The sequence below is a fragment of the Nerophis ophidion genome, linkage group LG19 (genome assembly GCF_033978795.1).
Source record: "Nerophis ophidion isolate RoL-2023_Sa linkage group LG19, RoL_Noph_v1.0, whole genome shotgun sequence".
NCBI classification, from domain to species: Eukaryota; Metazoa; Chordata; class Actinopteri; order Syngnathiformes; family Syngnathidae; genus Nerophis; species Nerophis ophidion.
Genome location: NC_084629.1, coordinates 20,911,773 through 20,928,690, shown reverse-complemented (window position 1 = coordinate 20,928,690; position 16,918 = coordinate 20,911,773). Strand labels below are relative to the sequence as shown.

Here is a 16,918-nt window from a genome sequence, read left to right as displayed (position 1 = left end):
TAAAGGTGAATTAAGCAAATTGGCTATTTTTGGAAATTTATTTAAGTGTGTATCAAACTGGTAGCCCTTCGCATTAATCAGTACCCAAGAAGTAGCTCTTGGTTTCAAAAAGGTTGGTGACCCCTCTATTAGAGGAATAAAGTATCTATTGCGACGTGTGTTGTGTTTACATGCTGTGTAACTCAACGATGACAAGAAATATGATAGATATGGCACGAGTTCGGCACGGTCAAGTTCTAATAACCGGTATTGTTCACTAGATGTAACAGATGTCATCCTGCCACCTACTGGACTGGAGAGGTAACTCGTGTTAAATTTGGTTGTTTTTTTCTTTAGTTTTGTAAAAAATAGCTGTGATGTCATTTACTCTAATAGCATTTGTAATAAAAAGCGACAAAAAACGTGTGGCCCGTACGGGGATCGAACCCGCGACCTTGGCGTTATTAGCACCACGCTCTAACCAACTGAGCTAACCGGCCTGAGTCTACATCATCAGTGTATAGTTTCATCTTTGTGACGTCACCCCTCAGACCACCTCCGTGCTTTGTCATGACAATTAAAAGGAGCTTACATCCATCCATTACTACCGCTTCTCTTGTGACTTATTTTGAAAGTAGATTCAGTCGCTGTTCACCTGATCATGCATTTTATTATTCAGCATTATCTTAAAAGTATGCAAGCTGTATGCTTGTTGACATGCGACATTATTGTTTGTCATCACTGTCTGTCGTGTACGCAAAGTGGATGGTGGAAAGAGTCACGACGTCGGAAAGTAATCTCTCGCCAAGGGACGGCCTTTAAATCTAAATCTCTCGCCAAGGGACGGCCTTTAAATCTAAATCTCTCGCCAAGGGACGGCCTTTAGCGAAGCGGAGCCACTCCAACCCCCCCGGCGCCAAATTGTTGTTGCTTTTTTTGTTGATTGATAGTAATCTGCTTTTTGTTGTGGTTTTTATTCATTCAATTTGAGCATATTTTCATTATAATTTCTTAATTTGTACAACGTATTTTCACCAATGTGTGACTCTAAAGATTACATTAATATTCAATTAATATATTGACCATAGGGCAGCACGGTGCTAGAGGGGTTAGTGTGTCTGCCTCACAGTACCAAGGTCTTGAGTAGTACTGGGTTCAATCCCAGGCTGGGGATCTTTCTGTGTGGAGTTTGCATGTTCTCCCCGTGAATGCGTGGGTTCCCTCCGGGTACTCCGGCTTCCTCCTACTTCCAAACACATGCACCTGGGGATAGGTTGATTGGCAACACTAAATTGGCCCTAGTGTGTGAATGTGAGTGTGAATGTTGTCTGTCTATCTGTGTTGGCCCTGCGATGAGGTGGCGACTTGTCCAGGGTTTACCCTGCCTTCCGACCGATTGTAGCTGAGATAGGCACCAGCGCCCCCCGTGACCCCAAAAGGGAATAAGCGGTAGGAAAATGGATGGATGGATGGATGGATGGATGGTATAGAGCAGGTGTCGGCAACCCGCATGCTCTTTAGCTCCGGCCTAGTGGTTCTCTGGAGCTTTTTCAAAAATGTATGAAAAATGGAAAAAAATGTAGGAAAAAAAAATATATATTTTTTGTTTTAATATGGTTTCGGCAGGAGGACAAACATGACACAAACCTCCCTAATTGTTATAAAGCACACTGTTTACATTAAACATGCTTCACTGATTCGAGTATTTGGCGAACGGCGTTTTGTCCTACTAATTTTGGCGGTCCTTGAACACACCGTGGTTTGTTTACATGTACAACTTTCTCCCACTTTCTAAGATGTGCTTTATGCCACTTCTTTTTCTGTCTTATTTTGTCCACCAAACTTTTAACGTTGTGCATTGAGTTTTGTTGATGTTATTGACTTGTGTGGAGTGCTAATCAGACATATTTAGTCCCTGCATGACTGCAAGCTAATCAATGCTAACATGCTATTTAGGCTAGCTATATCTACACATTGCATCAGTATGCCTCATTTGAGCTCATTTATTTTCTTTTAAGTCCTCTTTATTCAATTTATATCTCAGGACATTATCTGCATGTAATATGGCTGTTAATTTTTTGCGGCTCCAGACAGATTTGTTTTTGTATTTTTGGTCCAATATGGCTCTTTCACCATTTTGGGTTGCCGGCCCCTGGTATAGAGGGTGAACTTATCGAAAAAATACCATACTTATTCTACATCTTCTTCTTCTTCTTCTTTTGTTTTTATGGCGGTTGGCAAGCAACCTTCTGGTGTGCATTACCGCCACCTACTGTAATGGAGTGTGGACCGAGGTGGATCCCTACTCTATATTCTTTTACTTAACCCAGTGTTTTTTAAATATGTGTATATTGCTTTATATCCTATGTTTTCTGAATGCAATCCTAATATATCTCCCACTTCTAACCTAATATTTTCTTTTGCTAACTTATTTTCCAGTATTTCTCTTTCTCTATTATATTTCCTACATTGTATTAAGACATGGTCAACATTTTCTATCTGGTGGCAAAAATCACACAGCCCTGTAGTATGTTTGCCTATCAATTTTAGTGAACTATTTAGATATGTATGCCCTAATCTCATTCTAGTCATAATGTCTTCTTCCTTCCTATTTCTACCCCCTCCTCTCATTACACCTACTTTCCTCTGGACTTTGTAAAACTCTCTACCTTTTGTTTCCTTATTCCAATTATCCTGCCACTTTTTATTGTGTTCTATCTTAATTATGCTCTTCACTTCTTCTTTACTGTGCTTAATCTCCATGTTTACTTCTGTTTTAGTGGTTGCTTGTTTTGCGTATCTATCAGCTAACTCATTTCCCTCAACTCCTACATGAGCAGGAACCCAGAGAAATGTTACCACACCTCCCGCTTTATTTATTCTGTAGATTGCCTGAACTATTTCATAAACTATATCTAGTCTTGTTTCTGATGTTATGTTTTTTATGCTCGTCAATGCACTGCTGGAGTCCGAGCACACGACTACTTTCCTAGCTTTGTTTTCCTCTATCCAGTTAACTGCCATATAAATTGCTACCAATTCCCCCGTAAAAACAGATAGTTTATCACTAATTCTTTTATTCAACACTATATTTCTCTGTGGGATAACTGCAGCAGCTCCTACTTTACTATTTATAGTTTTTGATGCATCTGTGTATATCATAATATTATCAAAAAACATTTCCTCAATCCGTTGTTCTATTTGGTAACTATTTAAATGTCTATTCTTCAGTAACTGCATGTCTACCTTTGGGTTTTCATACATCCACGGTGGTATTGCAGGAATTGGTACTGTAGGGCTCACTTTAATATTGTCAATTTGTGTTTTTTTACATATATCTCCTATTATCCACCCAAAACTATTCATTTTTTTCTTCCCTTTTTCTTGGCAATTTATTAGCACTTGACGGGTTGGATGTCCTTGCTTGGATCCTTTTAAGTTTGCCCAATAAACTGCTGAGAGTTGATCTCTCCTCATGTCCAAAGGTTTTTCATTCATTTCTACTTGTAATGCTGCCACTGGAGTAGATTTAGTAGCTCCACAACATAATCTTAACGCCTGCGACTGGATCCGGTCTATTTTCTCAAGTAGAGTTTTAGAAGCAGATCGATAAATAATGCATCCGTAGTCGATAACAGACCGAATTAAAGTGATATATATTGTTTTCAATGTTAACCTATCAGCCCCCCAATCTTTACCCCTCAAAGCCCTCATTATATTTAACACCTTTTTACTTTTCTCCATTATCTTGCTGATGTGGGTTGACCAGTTAATATTTTTATCAAACCATATTCCTAAATATTTAAAAACTTGTACCTCTTCTATGTTTTCTCCATAGAGTTTTATTTGGAGCTTGTTTTGTATTTTCCTCTTCGTAAAATGTATGACTTTTGTCTTTCCAACAGAGAATCTTAAACCCCAAGCCGTCCCCCAGTCTTGAACATTATTTACCGCTTTTTGAATCTTCTTTTCTATATAATTTGTATTTCTACCTCTCTTCCACATCACTCCATCATCAGCAAACAATGCCACCTCCACTAACCCTTCCACTTCACTAAAAACTTCATTTATCATGATGGAAAATAGTACTGGACTTATTATACTCCCTTGTGGGGTCCCATTTTCCACTTTGTATTCTCTACTATATTCATTTTCTATCTTTACTAATAATGTTCTACTTGTTAAAAAGTCTTTTATCCATCTGTACATTCTTCCTCTAATCCCAATCCTATTTAGTTTCATCAGCAACCCCTGTTTCCACAACATATCATACGCTTTCTCTATGTCAAAAAATACCGCAATTATACTTTCTTTATTTATTTGTCCCTTTCTAATTTCCTCTTCCAGCTGCACTGCTGGGTCATTTGTGCTTCTTGCTTTGCGAAAACCACTTTGGTAGTTTTTTATAATTTCTTTTGACTCTAAATAATATATTAATCTTTCATTAATCATTTTTTCCATTACTTTGCCCAAATTTGAGGTCAATGCAATCGGCCTATAATTTCCTGCCTCTTCCGGATCTTTCCCTGGCTTGCATATTGGAATTATTACAGCTGTTTTCCACTCATCTGGTAATTTTCCTTCTTCATATACCCTATTATATAATTTCAAGACCACTTCTTTGCCGATGCTACCTAAATTTTTGATCATTTGATAACTCACCAGGTCTTTCCCTGCCGTCGTATTTTTAACTTTTTTTAAAATTCGAACCATTTCATCCAAAGAAAATGTCATATCCACAGTGTTGATAAAACTATTATCGTTGTCTTCCTTCATTTCCTCAATATTTACACTAATTGTTTCTTCTCTCTTTTGTTTTTCTACATTTTTCAAATTATCATTACTGTGCACTTTAACAAAGGTTTTTGCTAAAAGTTCTGCTTTTTCTTTATTTCCTACCACACTCCGCATTCCATCTTTCATCACATGATTTTTATGTTCTTTTCTGAGCCCTGACATTCTCTTGATCATTCCCCACACCTGGCTTAAAGGAGTAGTTCTATTTAGTGTTTCACAAAAAGTTCTCCAATGGTGTTTTCTTGTTTTTTTAATAACATACCTTACTCTAGCTTGATGCCTTTTATACTGGATCATGTCTTGGAAATTATGTGTTCTTCTCAATATTCTAAATGCTCTATTCCGTTCTTGTATTGCATCTGTGCACTCTTGTGTCCACCACGGCACTATCTTCCTTCTTCTCCCTATACTATTCCTTGGTATGCTCTGTTCGGCTGCTTCTATTATGCACTTTGTAATATCTGTATTTAATTGTTCAATATCTTGATTTATATCTACTTCCTTTAAAGTTATGTCGGTAATTTCCCTAAATTTCTCCCAGTCACCATGATTATACTTCCATCTTCCTTCTATCCTAGTGCTTTCTGTCCTATGATTTATGTTTATGTGAATGACGATTGGATAGTGATCACTTCCCATTGTGCTGTATTTATTTACTTCCCACTCCACCTTTCCTGCTAACCCTTGTGACACTAGTGTTAAATCTATTGCTGTTTCTTTACCCGTGACGACATCTAACCTTGTTCCCGACCCATCATTCACACACACCAGTTCTTTTTCCTCCAAAAGTGCTTCCAATGTATCCCCATTCCAGTCATCCCTTTCACCCCACATTGTGCTATGTGCATTAAAGTCACCACACCAAATAATATTGCCACTCCAGTGCTCCATTATTGTTTCTAGTTGGTGAATTTCTAATTTCTTGCATGGATTATAGAAGTTTAGTACTTTGTATCTTTCTTTATTATTCCATACTTCTACTCCTACTATCTCTAGTTCTTGTTTTACTTTTAATATTGAATAATGCATATCTTCCTTAATAAATATGGCACATCCTCCTCCTTGCCCATCATTCCTATCTTTACGTATCGTTATATATCCTTTTATTATAAAGTTTAATTTTGGCTTCAGCCATGTTTCTTGAATACATATTATATGTGGTTTATTTTTCATATTATTAATATATCCCTTTAATTCCTGTCCGTTTGCTATCAGACTTCTGGCATTCCACTGAACAATTAACATGGCGTTGGATTGTGGTAACATGACTCGGTCTCGTCTACTCTCTGTAGCTCACCTTGCACCTGTTCCCAGGATAATTCTTTTAAATTTAAAAACTTTGCTGCTGCTTTGACAATTATTTTGATTTTCTCAGTCTTGTTTCTAGCCTGTTCTGTACAATTTATTACATAAGCCAGGAATACAACTAGTTTATCCATGGAAATTCCTGTATTTGCTGCCTCTTGTTTTTTATTTCTTGAACTATTTTCACTTCTGTCCTGTTCTGCACTTTCTTGATTTCTTATTTTAACTGCCTCTGCATAAGTAATATTTCGTTCAACTCTAATTTGCTGTACTTCTGTTGCCTGTTTTCTTATGATGCAGCCCCCATACGCTGCTGTGTGATTCCCGCCACAATTACAACACTTGACCTGTTCATTTTCTCCACATTGTCCATATTCATGCTCCCCTCCACACCTTCCACATCTCATTTTAGCATGACACACACTAGCTATGTGCCCATAGCGTTGGCACTTGAAACAACGTACTGGGGGTGGCACGTAAGCTCTAACATAGAAGCTTAGATACCCAATCATGATTCTCTCTGGTAGGACCTCCTCTGCAAATTGCACTAGCACGGATTCGCTCTCAGTCTTTTCACCGTTCCTAAATGCCATCAATCTTTTCATCGTAGTGACAGTTCCTCCTTTTATTTCTCTTTTCAGATCATCTAAATTTTCTCCTCTTGGGATTCCTGTCACGACTCCTCTTGCCCCCTTCCGTTCTCCCACTTCGATTTTTTCCTTTATTATTTTGTTGCACAGTTTTTGCAATCGCATTGCTTTGTTCTTTTGCTCTCCATTTTTGCATTTAATCAACAGCCGTCCGTCCCTGAGCACCTTCGCTATCTCCACCTCTCCAATGTCCTTCTTTAATCCCTTAACCAGAGTCATCAAACTAATGTCATTCATATCTTGGTTTGATTTAAATGTATAAATTATCTTATATTCATCCATCATAACCCTTTTCCTCTTATCAACCTCTTCATCGTCTTCATGCACTCTTTTAGTACTCGCCTTTCCTTCACTCCCTCCTCTCCCCTTCTTTCCTCTCTCCACTCTAGTCCTATCCATTTCCATACTATCCTCATACATCCCGTCACTATCCCCTTCCATCTCGATCCAGTCACAAAACAGCTTATGCTCAACCGCCAAAACAGATTTAGATACTCTCGCCGCCGCCAAATTCACTCCAAATGTTTGGTAGTTCCGCCAACTTTTCCGCTCACCCTTATTCTACATCTGGCAACGCTGTAAGACAAGGTCAACGCTTTCTCTCCCTGTCCACCAATGAGGCTTCTGTGTCAAATGTATCATAATCTGATTGGTTAAACCGCGTGTCAATCAATGTTAGCGCTCTTATTTGACCGGAAAAAGACGACAATTTTGCATCGCTGGTAGGAAAGCAAAATAACATTTATCAACTCTCAAATGTTCATTAAAATATAAGGTAGTGGACTTATTTATCTTATCATGCTGTCATTTTTAAAGCATTGCTAGTCCTACAAATACAGATTGTTTAGCCAAAAGTGAGCAGCACACCTGCTAGAATTAGATAATTAATGAAAGCTAATAATTGAACAAATGAAAGATTTTCAATATTTTTTCGACCATTGAAGGGGAGGACAAGACAGAAAGACATTGAAACCAAGCTCTAATGGTAAGTTATTATTCATAAGTTTGTTGTCATAGCAATGTTTGTACGAACATGTGTACAACGTTAAAATAATGTCAATAGAACAGGTCCAATTTGAGGCGGCAATGATTGTTTTCATCCACAAAAGGGCGCCATTACCTTGTCTTTTCAACTACACTAGCATTACGACATGGCATAATTATACGCACAATCGCTATTAAACTTACATGTGTTTGTGTCATTTATCTATGCGCATATAATAATATTTTTTATATTTTGGGGATTTTTTTTTACATTCAATCAAATGTTCAGTGTTTTATACATAATTTTTGAATATTGTAGTGTTTGTTTTTTTTATTAGACGAATAAAGTATCTATTCCGACGTGTGTTGTGTTTACATGCTGTGTAACTCAACGATGACAAGAAGTATGATAATTATGACACGAGTTCGGCACGTTCAAGTTCTAATAACCGGTATTGTTCACTGGATTTAACAGATGCCATCCTGCCACCTACTGGACTAGAGGGGTAAGTCGTGTTAAATTTGGTTGTTTTTTTTTTAGTTTAGTAAAAATTAGCTGTTATGTCATTTACTCTAATAGCGTTTGTAATAGAAAGCGACAAAAAAGAAAGAGTGGCCCGTACGGGGATCGAACCCGCGACCTTGGCGTTATTAGCACCACGCTCTAACCAACTGAGCTAACCGGCCTGAGTCGTAGAGCCGCGTCAATACTTTTATGTCTGTGACGTCACCCCTCTCCTCCCACTGAAAGACGAGGATTGATAAATGGCTTCACGTCCGATTTGCGGAAGATTCTGAGACAATTTGAAATATTCAATATTTAAAGATGTTTTTTTCAGGCCATCTCTGTGCTTTGTCATGACAGTCAATAGGAGTTTGTGTTTTATTTTGAAAAGTAGTTCCAGTAACTGTTTACCTGTTAGCGTGTGTTATATAGATAGCACTTTATTGATTCCTTCAGGAGAGTCCCTTTAGGGAAAATAAAAAATATGCTAGCATTGAGGCTAATTTCGTACATTTTCATACTTGGCACCATCTTTGAAGGATGCTACCTGTCTGCATGTTGACATGCTAACATTCATATGCTAACATTACTATAAGGGCTGCGAATCTTTGGGTGTCCCACGATTGGATTCAATTTCAATTCTTGGGGTCGCGATTCAATTATAAATCGATTTTTTCATTTCAACGTGATTCTCTCACCAAAGGCATACGGTAAAAGTAGCATGTGCTAATTATTTTAAAACCTCTTCTCACTCCGACACTTACAAAAGGTATGCAGTAAAAATTATTCATTCAATACATAGGATTTCAGCGGGATCTACCCCAGTCTGCTGACATGCAAGCAGAGTAGTAGATTTTTGTAAAAAGCTTTTATAATTGTAAAGGACAATGTTTTATCAACTGATTGCAATAATGTAAATTTGTTTTAACTATTAAACGAACCAAAAATAGGACTTATTTTATCTTTGTGCAAACATTGGACACAGTGTGTTGTCAAGCTTATGAGATGCGATGCAAGTGTAAGCCACTGTGACACTATTGTTCTTTTTTTTTTTTTTTATAAATGTCTAATGATAATGTCAATGAGGGATTTTTAATCACTGCTATGCTGAAATTATAACTAATATTGATTCTGTTGTTTATAATATTGATTTTTGATTCACTACGTTTGGTTTGTTCTGTGTCGTGTTTGTGTCTCCTCTCAATTGCTCTGTTTATTTCAGTTCTGAGTGTTGATGGCTCAGGTTTGGATTTGGATTTGGATTGCATTGTTATGGTATTGCTGTGTATTGTTTTGTTGGATTGCTAAAAAAAAATCGATAAAAAAAAAAGAGAATCGATTCTGAATCGCGCAACGTGAGAATCGCAATTCAAATCGATTTTTCCCCACACCCCTAATTACTATGCTATTGTTTTATGCATTTAGCAAATGTACTTTTTTAACTTTATAATCATGCATTTTATTACTTAGCACAATCTAAAAGAATGCAAGCTGTTCACATGTTAACATGCTAACATTACTATGCTCATGTTTTATACTAGTAGTTGAGCTAATTTTGTACATTTTAACCTTGTAATCATGGATTTCGTTACATAGCGCCATCAGTGCTGATGGCAGCACACTGGTCACAGACAGAGAGAAGATCCTTAAAGGGGAACATTATCACCAGACATATGTAAGCGTCAATATATACCTTGATGCCTTTCAATTGTTCGCTGTCGGAGCGATGACCTTTCACCCGTGACGTCACAACAGGAAGTAATCCGCCATTTTCTCAAATACATTACACACACAAGTCAAATCAGCTCTGTTATTTTCCGTTTTTACGACTGTTTTCCGTACCTTGGAAACATCATGCCTCGTCGGTGTGTTGTCGGAGGGTGTAACAACACAATCAGGGACGGATTTAAGTTGAATTACGTGGAGTGTGCATCGATTAGCATGGCATGTTAATCGATGCTAACATGCTATTTAGGCTAGCTGTATGTACATTTGTAGCAATATTTGCATCCAGCCTTTCCCTCCACCCACATTTAATGCCAAACAAACACATACCAATCGACGGATTCAAGTTGAACCAGTGTCAAAAGATGCGAAAGTCCCTCGTTTGTTCTGCACATTTTACCGACGACAGCTATGCTACGACAGAGGCACAGAGATGGCAATAATGCGTGGATATAATAATAATAATAATGGATTAGATATATATCGCGCTTTTCTATTGTTAGATACTCAAAGTGCTCACCTTGAAGTGGGAACCCATTATTCATTCACACCTGGTGGTGGTAAGCTTCATCTGTAGCCACAGCTGCCCTCGGGTAGACTGACGGAAGCGTGGCTGCCAGTTTGCACCTACGGCCCCTCCGATTACCACCTATCATTCATTCATCATTCATTCACCAGTGTGAGCGGCACCGGGGGCAAGGGTGAAGTGTCCTGCCCAAGGACACAACGGCAGCACTTTTTTGGATGTCAATAGGTGGGAAGCGAACCTGCAACCCTCAGGTTTCTGGCACGCCCGCTCTACCCACTACGCCATGCCGCCCCTAATGTATCCTGCGACACTCAAAGCAGATGCATTTCCAACGATAAAGTCAACGAAATCACAAAGGTGAGTTTTGTTGATGTTATTGACTTACGTGCTAACCAGACATATTTGGTCACGGCATGACTGCCAGCAAATCGATGCTAACATGCTATTTAGGCTAGCTGTATGTACATTTTTAGCTATATTTGCATCCAGCCTTTCCCTCCACCCACATTTAATGCCAAACAAACACTTATCAATCGACGGATTTAAGTTGCTCCAGTGGTCAAAAGATGCAATTGTTGGTTACAAGGCGATCGCTGAATTCGTCCGCGTTGCATTTGTCCGTCGTGATATGGCTCAATAGCTTCAGTTTCTTCTTCAATTTCGTTTTCGATATCTGCCTCCACACTCCAACCATTTGTTTCAATACATGCGTAATCTGTTGAATCGCTTAAACCGCTGAAATCTGAATCCAAGCTAATGTCGCTATATCTTTCTGTTCTATCTGCCATGTATGTTTGTATTGGCGTCACGCAGTGACGTCACAGGAAAATGGACGTCTGGATTTACAGATAGCGAAAATCAGGCACTTTAAAGCCTTTTTTCGGGATATTCCATGATGGGTAAAATTTTGAAAAAAACTTCCAAAAATAAAATAAGCCACTGGGAACTGGTTATTGGTTTTAACCCTTCTGAAATTGTGATAATGTTCCCCTTTAAGTGCTGGGCTGAGCACTTCCACTGTGTTTTCAACCGCCCCTCTACCATCAATGACGAAGCCATTTCACGCCTCCCTCAAATCTCAGTCAACACCTCCCTTGACGAACCACCAACGGAAGCTGAGGTCATCAAAGCCATCAGAGGACTTCTAAATAGCAAAGCACCTGCTGCTGATGCAATTCTGGCAGAAATCTACACAGCTGGTGGACCATCGCTGACTAAACAACTGATAGACCTATTCTGCACCATGCGGAACCAAGGGAAGCTGCCACAGAAGTTCAAAGATGCCTCCATGGTCCACCTATACAAACCCAAGGGCAACAGGCAGAACTGCAACAACCACCACGACATTGCTCTGCTGTCTGTAGCAGGAAAGATCCTGGCCAGAATTCTGCTGAACCGCCTGATGGAACATCTCGAACACGAAGACCTCCTACCAGAGACCCAATGCGGATTCAGGCAAGGTCATGGTACAGTCGACATGATCTCTGCCGCTCGCCAACTCCCAGAGAAGTGCCGAAAACAGAACGTCAGTCTATACTCCACCTTTTGTAGATTTGACGAAGGCCTTAGATACTGTCAGCCGAGAGGGCCTCTGGAAGATCATAGCCAAGTTTGGCTGCTCTAACATCTTCATCAACATGGTCTGTGAATTTCATGATGGAATGCAGGCACAAGTCCAGGACAACGGCGCATCATCCGAGCTTTTCTATGTGGAAAACGGTGTCAAACAAGGCTGTGTTCTGGCACCCACTCTGTTCAGCATGATGTTCTCAGCCATGCTGACAGATGCTTTCCGGTCTGGGGACATGGGGATAGACCTGCGCTACCGCACTGATGGCAAGCTTTTCAATCTGCGAAGACTGCAGGCAAAGACGAAAGTACAGACCACCAAGGTTCACAACTTTCTCTTTGCGGACGACTGTGCCCTGAATGCTTCCAAAGAGCTGGAAATGCAACTGAGCATGAACAACTTTGCCACAGTAGGCTCAGACTTTGGACTCACCATCAGTACAAAGAAAACAGAGGTGATGCATCAACCTGCTCCTGGAGACCCATACACTGAGCCCATAGTCAATGGTGAAGACCTCAGAGCTGCTGAAAAGTTTGTCTACCCGGGTAGCACCTTGTCATGCGTGGACAACCTCGACGAGGAGGTCATGCATAGGATAGCGCATGGAAGTGCTGCATTCAGCCGTCTCCGCAGTTCTGTCTGGGAGTGCAGAGGGCTTGGCCTTCGGAACAAACTTAAGGTCTACCGTACTGTTGTCCTACCCTCCCTGCTGTATGCCTATGAGACCTGGACTGTATACAGCCGGCATGCTAAACAGCTTAATGCCTTCCACATTAGATCCCTCAGGAGGTTGCTCAACATTGGTTGCAGGACAAGATCCCAGACACTGAGGTCCTCCACCGGGCTGAGATGGAGAGCATCAATGGCATCTTCAAGCGCTCACACCTGAGTTGGGCTGACCATGTCTGCTGCATGTCAGACAAACGCCTACCAAAAAGGCTCCTGTACGGTGAACTGCACCATGGAATTCGCTCATGCAGCGTATATTTGAAACGCTCTAAGGACAACCTAAAGGCCAGTCTCAAGAACTGTGGTCTGGACCCAGAGACCTGTGAAGCCGATGCCCAACATTGTTCTAACTGGCAACACGGAACGACACAGGAAGTCCTTCATACCAATGCATGTTCCTTCTTGACTGTACCTAAATGTATAATAGATTGTTTTTATATTATTCACAAGTGAATAATAGACTGCATTTATATTCACATGTAAAAAATAACTGTTTATTGTGAGCAAATCGTGGTGCTGAATTTCCCCCAGGGATCAATAAAGTACTTTCTATTCTATTCTATTCTACATAGCTAGGCTAGTGTGTTGCTAACCTAGCGTGACTTTCAAATGTAATGTCAGCATGTAGTTCACATAGGTATGCTACTGTTGCTAACTTTGCTCGATGTTGAAATGTTATGTTAGCATGTAGTTCAGACAGTTATGCTAATGTTGCTAACAAATTGGATTTCAACATGTAATATTAGCATGTAGCTCACATAGCTACATTAATGTTGCTAACCTAGCATGATGTTATAGTGTAAAGTAAGCATGTGGCTCACATAGTTATGCTACTGTTGCTAACCTAGCATGATATTAAAGTGTTGTGTTGGCGTGTAGCTCAAATACCTACGCTAGTGTTGCTAACCTAGCATATGTTGAAGTCTAATGCTAGAATGTCGCTCACATATCTATGCTAGTGTTGCTAACCTAGCATGATGTTGAAGTCTATTGTTAGAATGTCGCTCACATATCCATGCTAGTGTTGCTAACCTAGCATGATGTTGAAGTTTTATGTTAGCATGTAGCTCACATAGCTACATTAGTCTTGCTAACCTAGCATTATGTTAATATGTAATGTTAGCATGTAGCTAACAAAGTTATGCGAGTGTTGCTAGCCAGCATGATGTTAAAATATAATGTTAGCATGTAGCTCACAAAGTTATGCTAGTGTTGCTAGCTAGCATTATCTCAAAATCTAATGTTAGCATGTAGCTTACATGGTTATTTTAATGTGGCTAACCCAGCATGAATCGATTAATCGAACAAATGAAATGATAGATTACTTGTTTACTAAAATAAATGAAGAGGGGTGGAAGAGGGGTTAGTGCATGTGCCTCACAATACGAAAGTCCTGAGTTGTGCTTGGTTCAATCTCGGGATCTTTCTGTGTGGAGTTTGCATGTTCTCCCCGTGACTACGTGGGTTCCCTCCGGGTACTCCGGCTTCCTCCCACTTCCAAAGACATGCACCTGGGGATAGGTTGATTGGCAACACTTAATTGGCCCTAGTGTGTGAATGTTGTCTGTCTATCTGTGTTGGCCCTGTGATGAGGAAGCGACTTGTCCAGGGTGTACACCGCCTTCCGCCCGAATGCACCTGAGATAGGCTACTGCGACCCCGAACGGGACAAGCGGTAGGAAATGGATGCATGGATGCCCCACTCCCCAGACCCCCCAATATGGTGGCAAACACACATCAGCTTGTCATGACCATGCGGCCGTGTGACATGCGTGTGTTTGGACAGCGCACAAAGACACACAAGCTACGTCTACACACTCCAATGCAAACAATGGGGTCACATGACCTTAGGGTGCTCACACACACACACACAAAGTAGGCCAGTGCTGCCAAAGGCGTGTTGTTAGTGTGAAAGTTAGCGTGTCAACATGGATGTCAGCTGGTGATGATGATGAAGTTTGAGAGGAAGAAGGTTTGTTTTGTTTTGTTTGTTGTTGATCGAAGTGATAACAAAAAAAAAAACGTACTGTGTTGATGACGTTCCAGGCTTCTCTACACATCTTAAAGGCCTACTGAAACCCACTACTACCCACCACGCAGTCTGATAGTTTATATATCAATGATGAAATATTAACAATGCAACACATGCCAATACGGCCTTTTTAGTTAACTAAATTGCAATTTTAAATTTCCCGGGAGTTTCTTCTTGAAAACGTCGTGGAATGATGACGTGTATGCTTGACGTCATGGGCTGTTATGAAATATGAGTGCTGCGCACACACACAGCTAAAAGTCGTTTGCTTTAACGGCATAATTACACAGTATTTTGGAGATCTGTGTTGCTGAATCTTTTGCAATTTGTTCAATTAATATTGGAGAAGTCAAAATAGAACGATAGAGTTGGGAAGCTTTAGCCTTTAGCCACACAAACACACAGTGATCCCTTGTTTAAAATTCCCGGAGGTGAAACTTTACTATGAATCAGAGCGGTCAAGCGAACATGGATCCCGACCGAATGTCAACCAGCAGGTTTCGGTGAGAAAATTGTGGTAAAAAGTCGCTTCTTACCAGAGATCAGCTGAGCTTGCGCCGTCCATAAAGCTGCCGCCGACTTCCCTGAGACACTGCGCGTCATCACACCCGTGGACGTACAACTCCGACTATCAGGTACTATTTAACTCACTAAAACTCTAGCAACACAATAGAAAGATAAGGGATTTCCCAGAATTATCCTAGTAAATGTGTCTAAAAACATCTAAATCTGTCCCAATGCAATCGCGTTTTTTTTTTATTGTTTTTTTTTTTTTTCTAGTCATCGTCTGGGACTTCCGGTAAAGGCAGAGATTTTCTGTTAGCGACCAAAAGTTGCAAACTTTATCGTCGATGTTCTCAACTAAATCTTTTCAGCAAAAATATGGCAATATCGCGTAATGATCAAGTATGATACATAAAATGGACCTGCTATCCCTGTTTAAATAAGAAAATCTCATTTCAGTATTAAAACAACTACAGCATCCCTGACCTGCTCCTAACTAAATGGAAGACGTGGAAGAAGAAGGAAACAACAAGCTTCATTAACCCTAACCCAAACCTAACCTATCTCATAACCCTGGAGGGTTGCTCTGGCACCACAGACGGTCTGTTGACCAGCCCTCTCCATCCTTCTCTGTCCTCAGCAGCTCTCATTGCCTCAGTGAGTTTCAAGTGAGTCCATTCTCTGATGTTATCTTTCCATCTTGTCTGTTGTCTCCCTCATCTCCTGCCACCTTGTATGGCGCCTTGCAGGATGGTTTTTGCAAGTCCTGAGGATCTGGTGATGTGCCCATACCACACCAGTTCCCGCTTTATGACCATGGTGAGCAGGTCATCATGTGGGCCGACGGCTTGGCTGACCTTTAGCCGGACTTCTTCGTTTGTGACATGTTGGGTGTAGGAGATACCCATGAGTCTTCTGTAGCATCTCATCTCCATGCTCTGAATTCTCTTCTGCAGCTCTGTGTAATGGTCCATGTTTCACAGGCGTAAAGGAAGATCGACATTACAAGTGAGCGCTGTAATCTCACCTTTGATGCCAGACTGATGTTTGTGTCTTTCCACATGGGCTTGAGTTTTTCCAGGGCAGCAGTTGTTTGAGCACTTCTGGTAAGGACTTCCCATTTGGATCTTTCATCAGACACGATTGTTCCGAGGTACTTGAAGCTCGACACCGTGTCCAGTGCCTGACCATTGACTTTGATGTCTGAGTGGATGCTATTATTGTTGTTGGTCATTGTTTTGATTTTTTTCAGCATGGATTTCCATTCCATAGGCTTGGGAATTGGTAACAAGCCTTTCAACTAGACTGGCAAGTTCTCTTTCTTCTCCAGCTAGCCCATCGATTTCATCTTCAAAACAGAGGTTGGTGATTGGTCTGCCTCCAACGCTGACAGTTCCTTCATGATCTGCCAGAGCATCTGTCATGATACGCTCCCGAAAGATGTTGAAGAGAATTTGAGAGAGAAAGCATCCTTGGCGCACTCCAATTGTTGTCCTGAACCAGTCTCTGATAGCTAGCTCCCTTGTAGAGAACTGCGCTGGTAGCTTTATTGTACAGATATTGAATGACTCTGACAAAGTTAGGACTGATGTTATATTTCCTAATGCTT

At 40.4% G+C, this 16,918-nt stretch overlaps 1 long non-coding RNA gene and 2 other non-coding genes across 4 annotated transcripts; 1 reads left to right on the top strand and 2 right to left on the bottom strand.

The window, feature by feature from the left end:
* Positions 1-405: 405 nt before the first annotated feature.
* On the bottom strand, positions 406-479 carry trnai-aau (transfer RNA isoleucine (anticodon AAU)). The gene has a single exon. It is a non-coding gene; the product is annotated as a tRNA-Ile (tRNA).
* Positions 480-7,437: 6,958 nt separating this feature from the next.
* LOC133537767 (uncharacterized) lies at positions 7,438-16,918 on the top strand. Of its 2 annotated transcripts, XR_009802831.1 has the most exons (5): positions 7,438-7,716; positions 8,191-8,221; positions 15,769-15,977; positions 16,059-16,128; positions 16,266-16,918. It is a non-coding gene; the product is annotated as an uncharacterized LOC133537767 (long non-coding RNA). The 2 variants fall into 2 exon arrangements; XR_009802830.1 differs by having other exon boundaries at positions 16,059-16,918.
* On the bottom strand, positions 8,329-8,402 carry trnai-aau (transfer RNA isoleucine (anticodon AAU)). The gene has a single exon. It is a non-coding gene; the product is annotated as a tRNA-Ile (tRNA).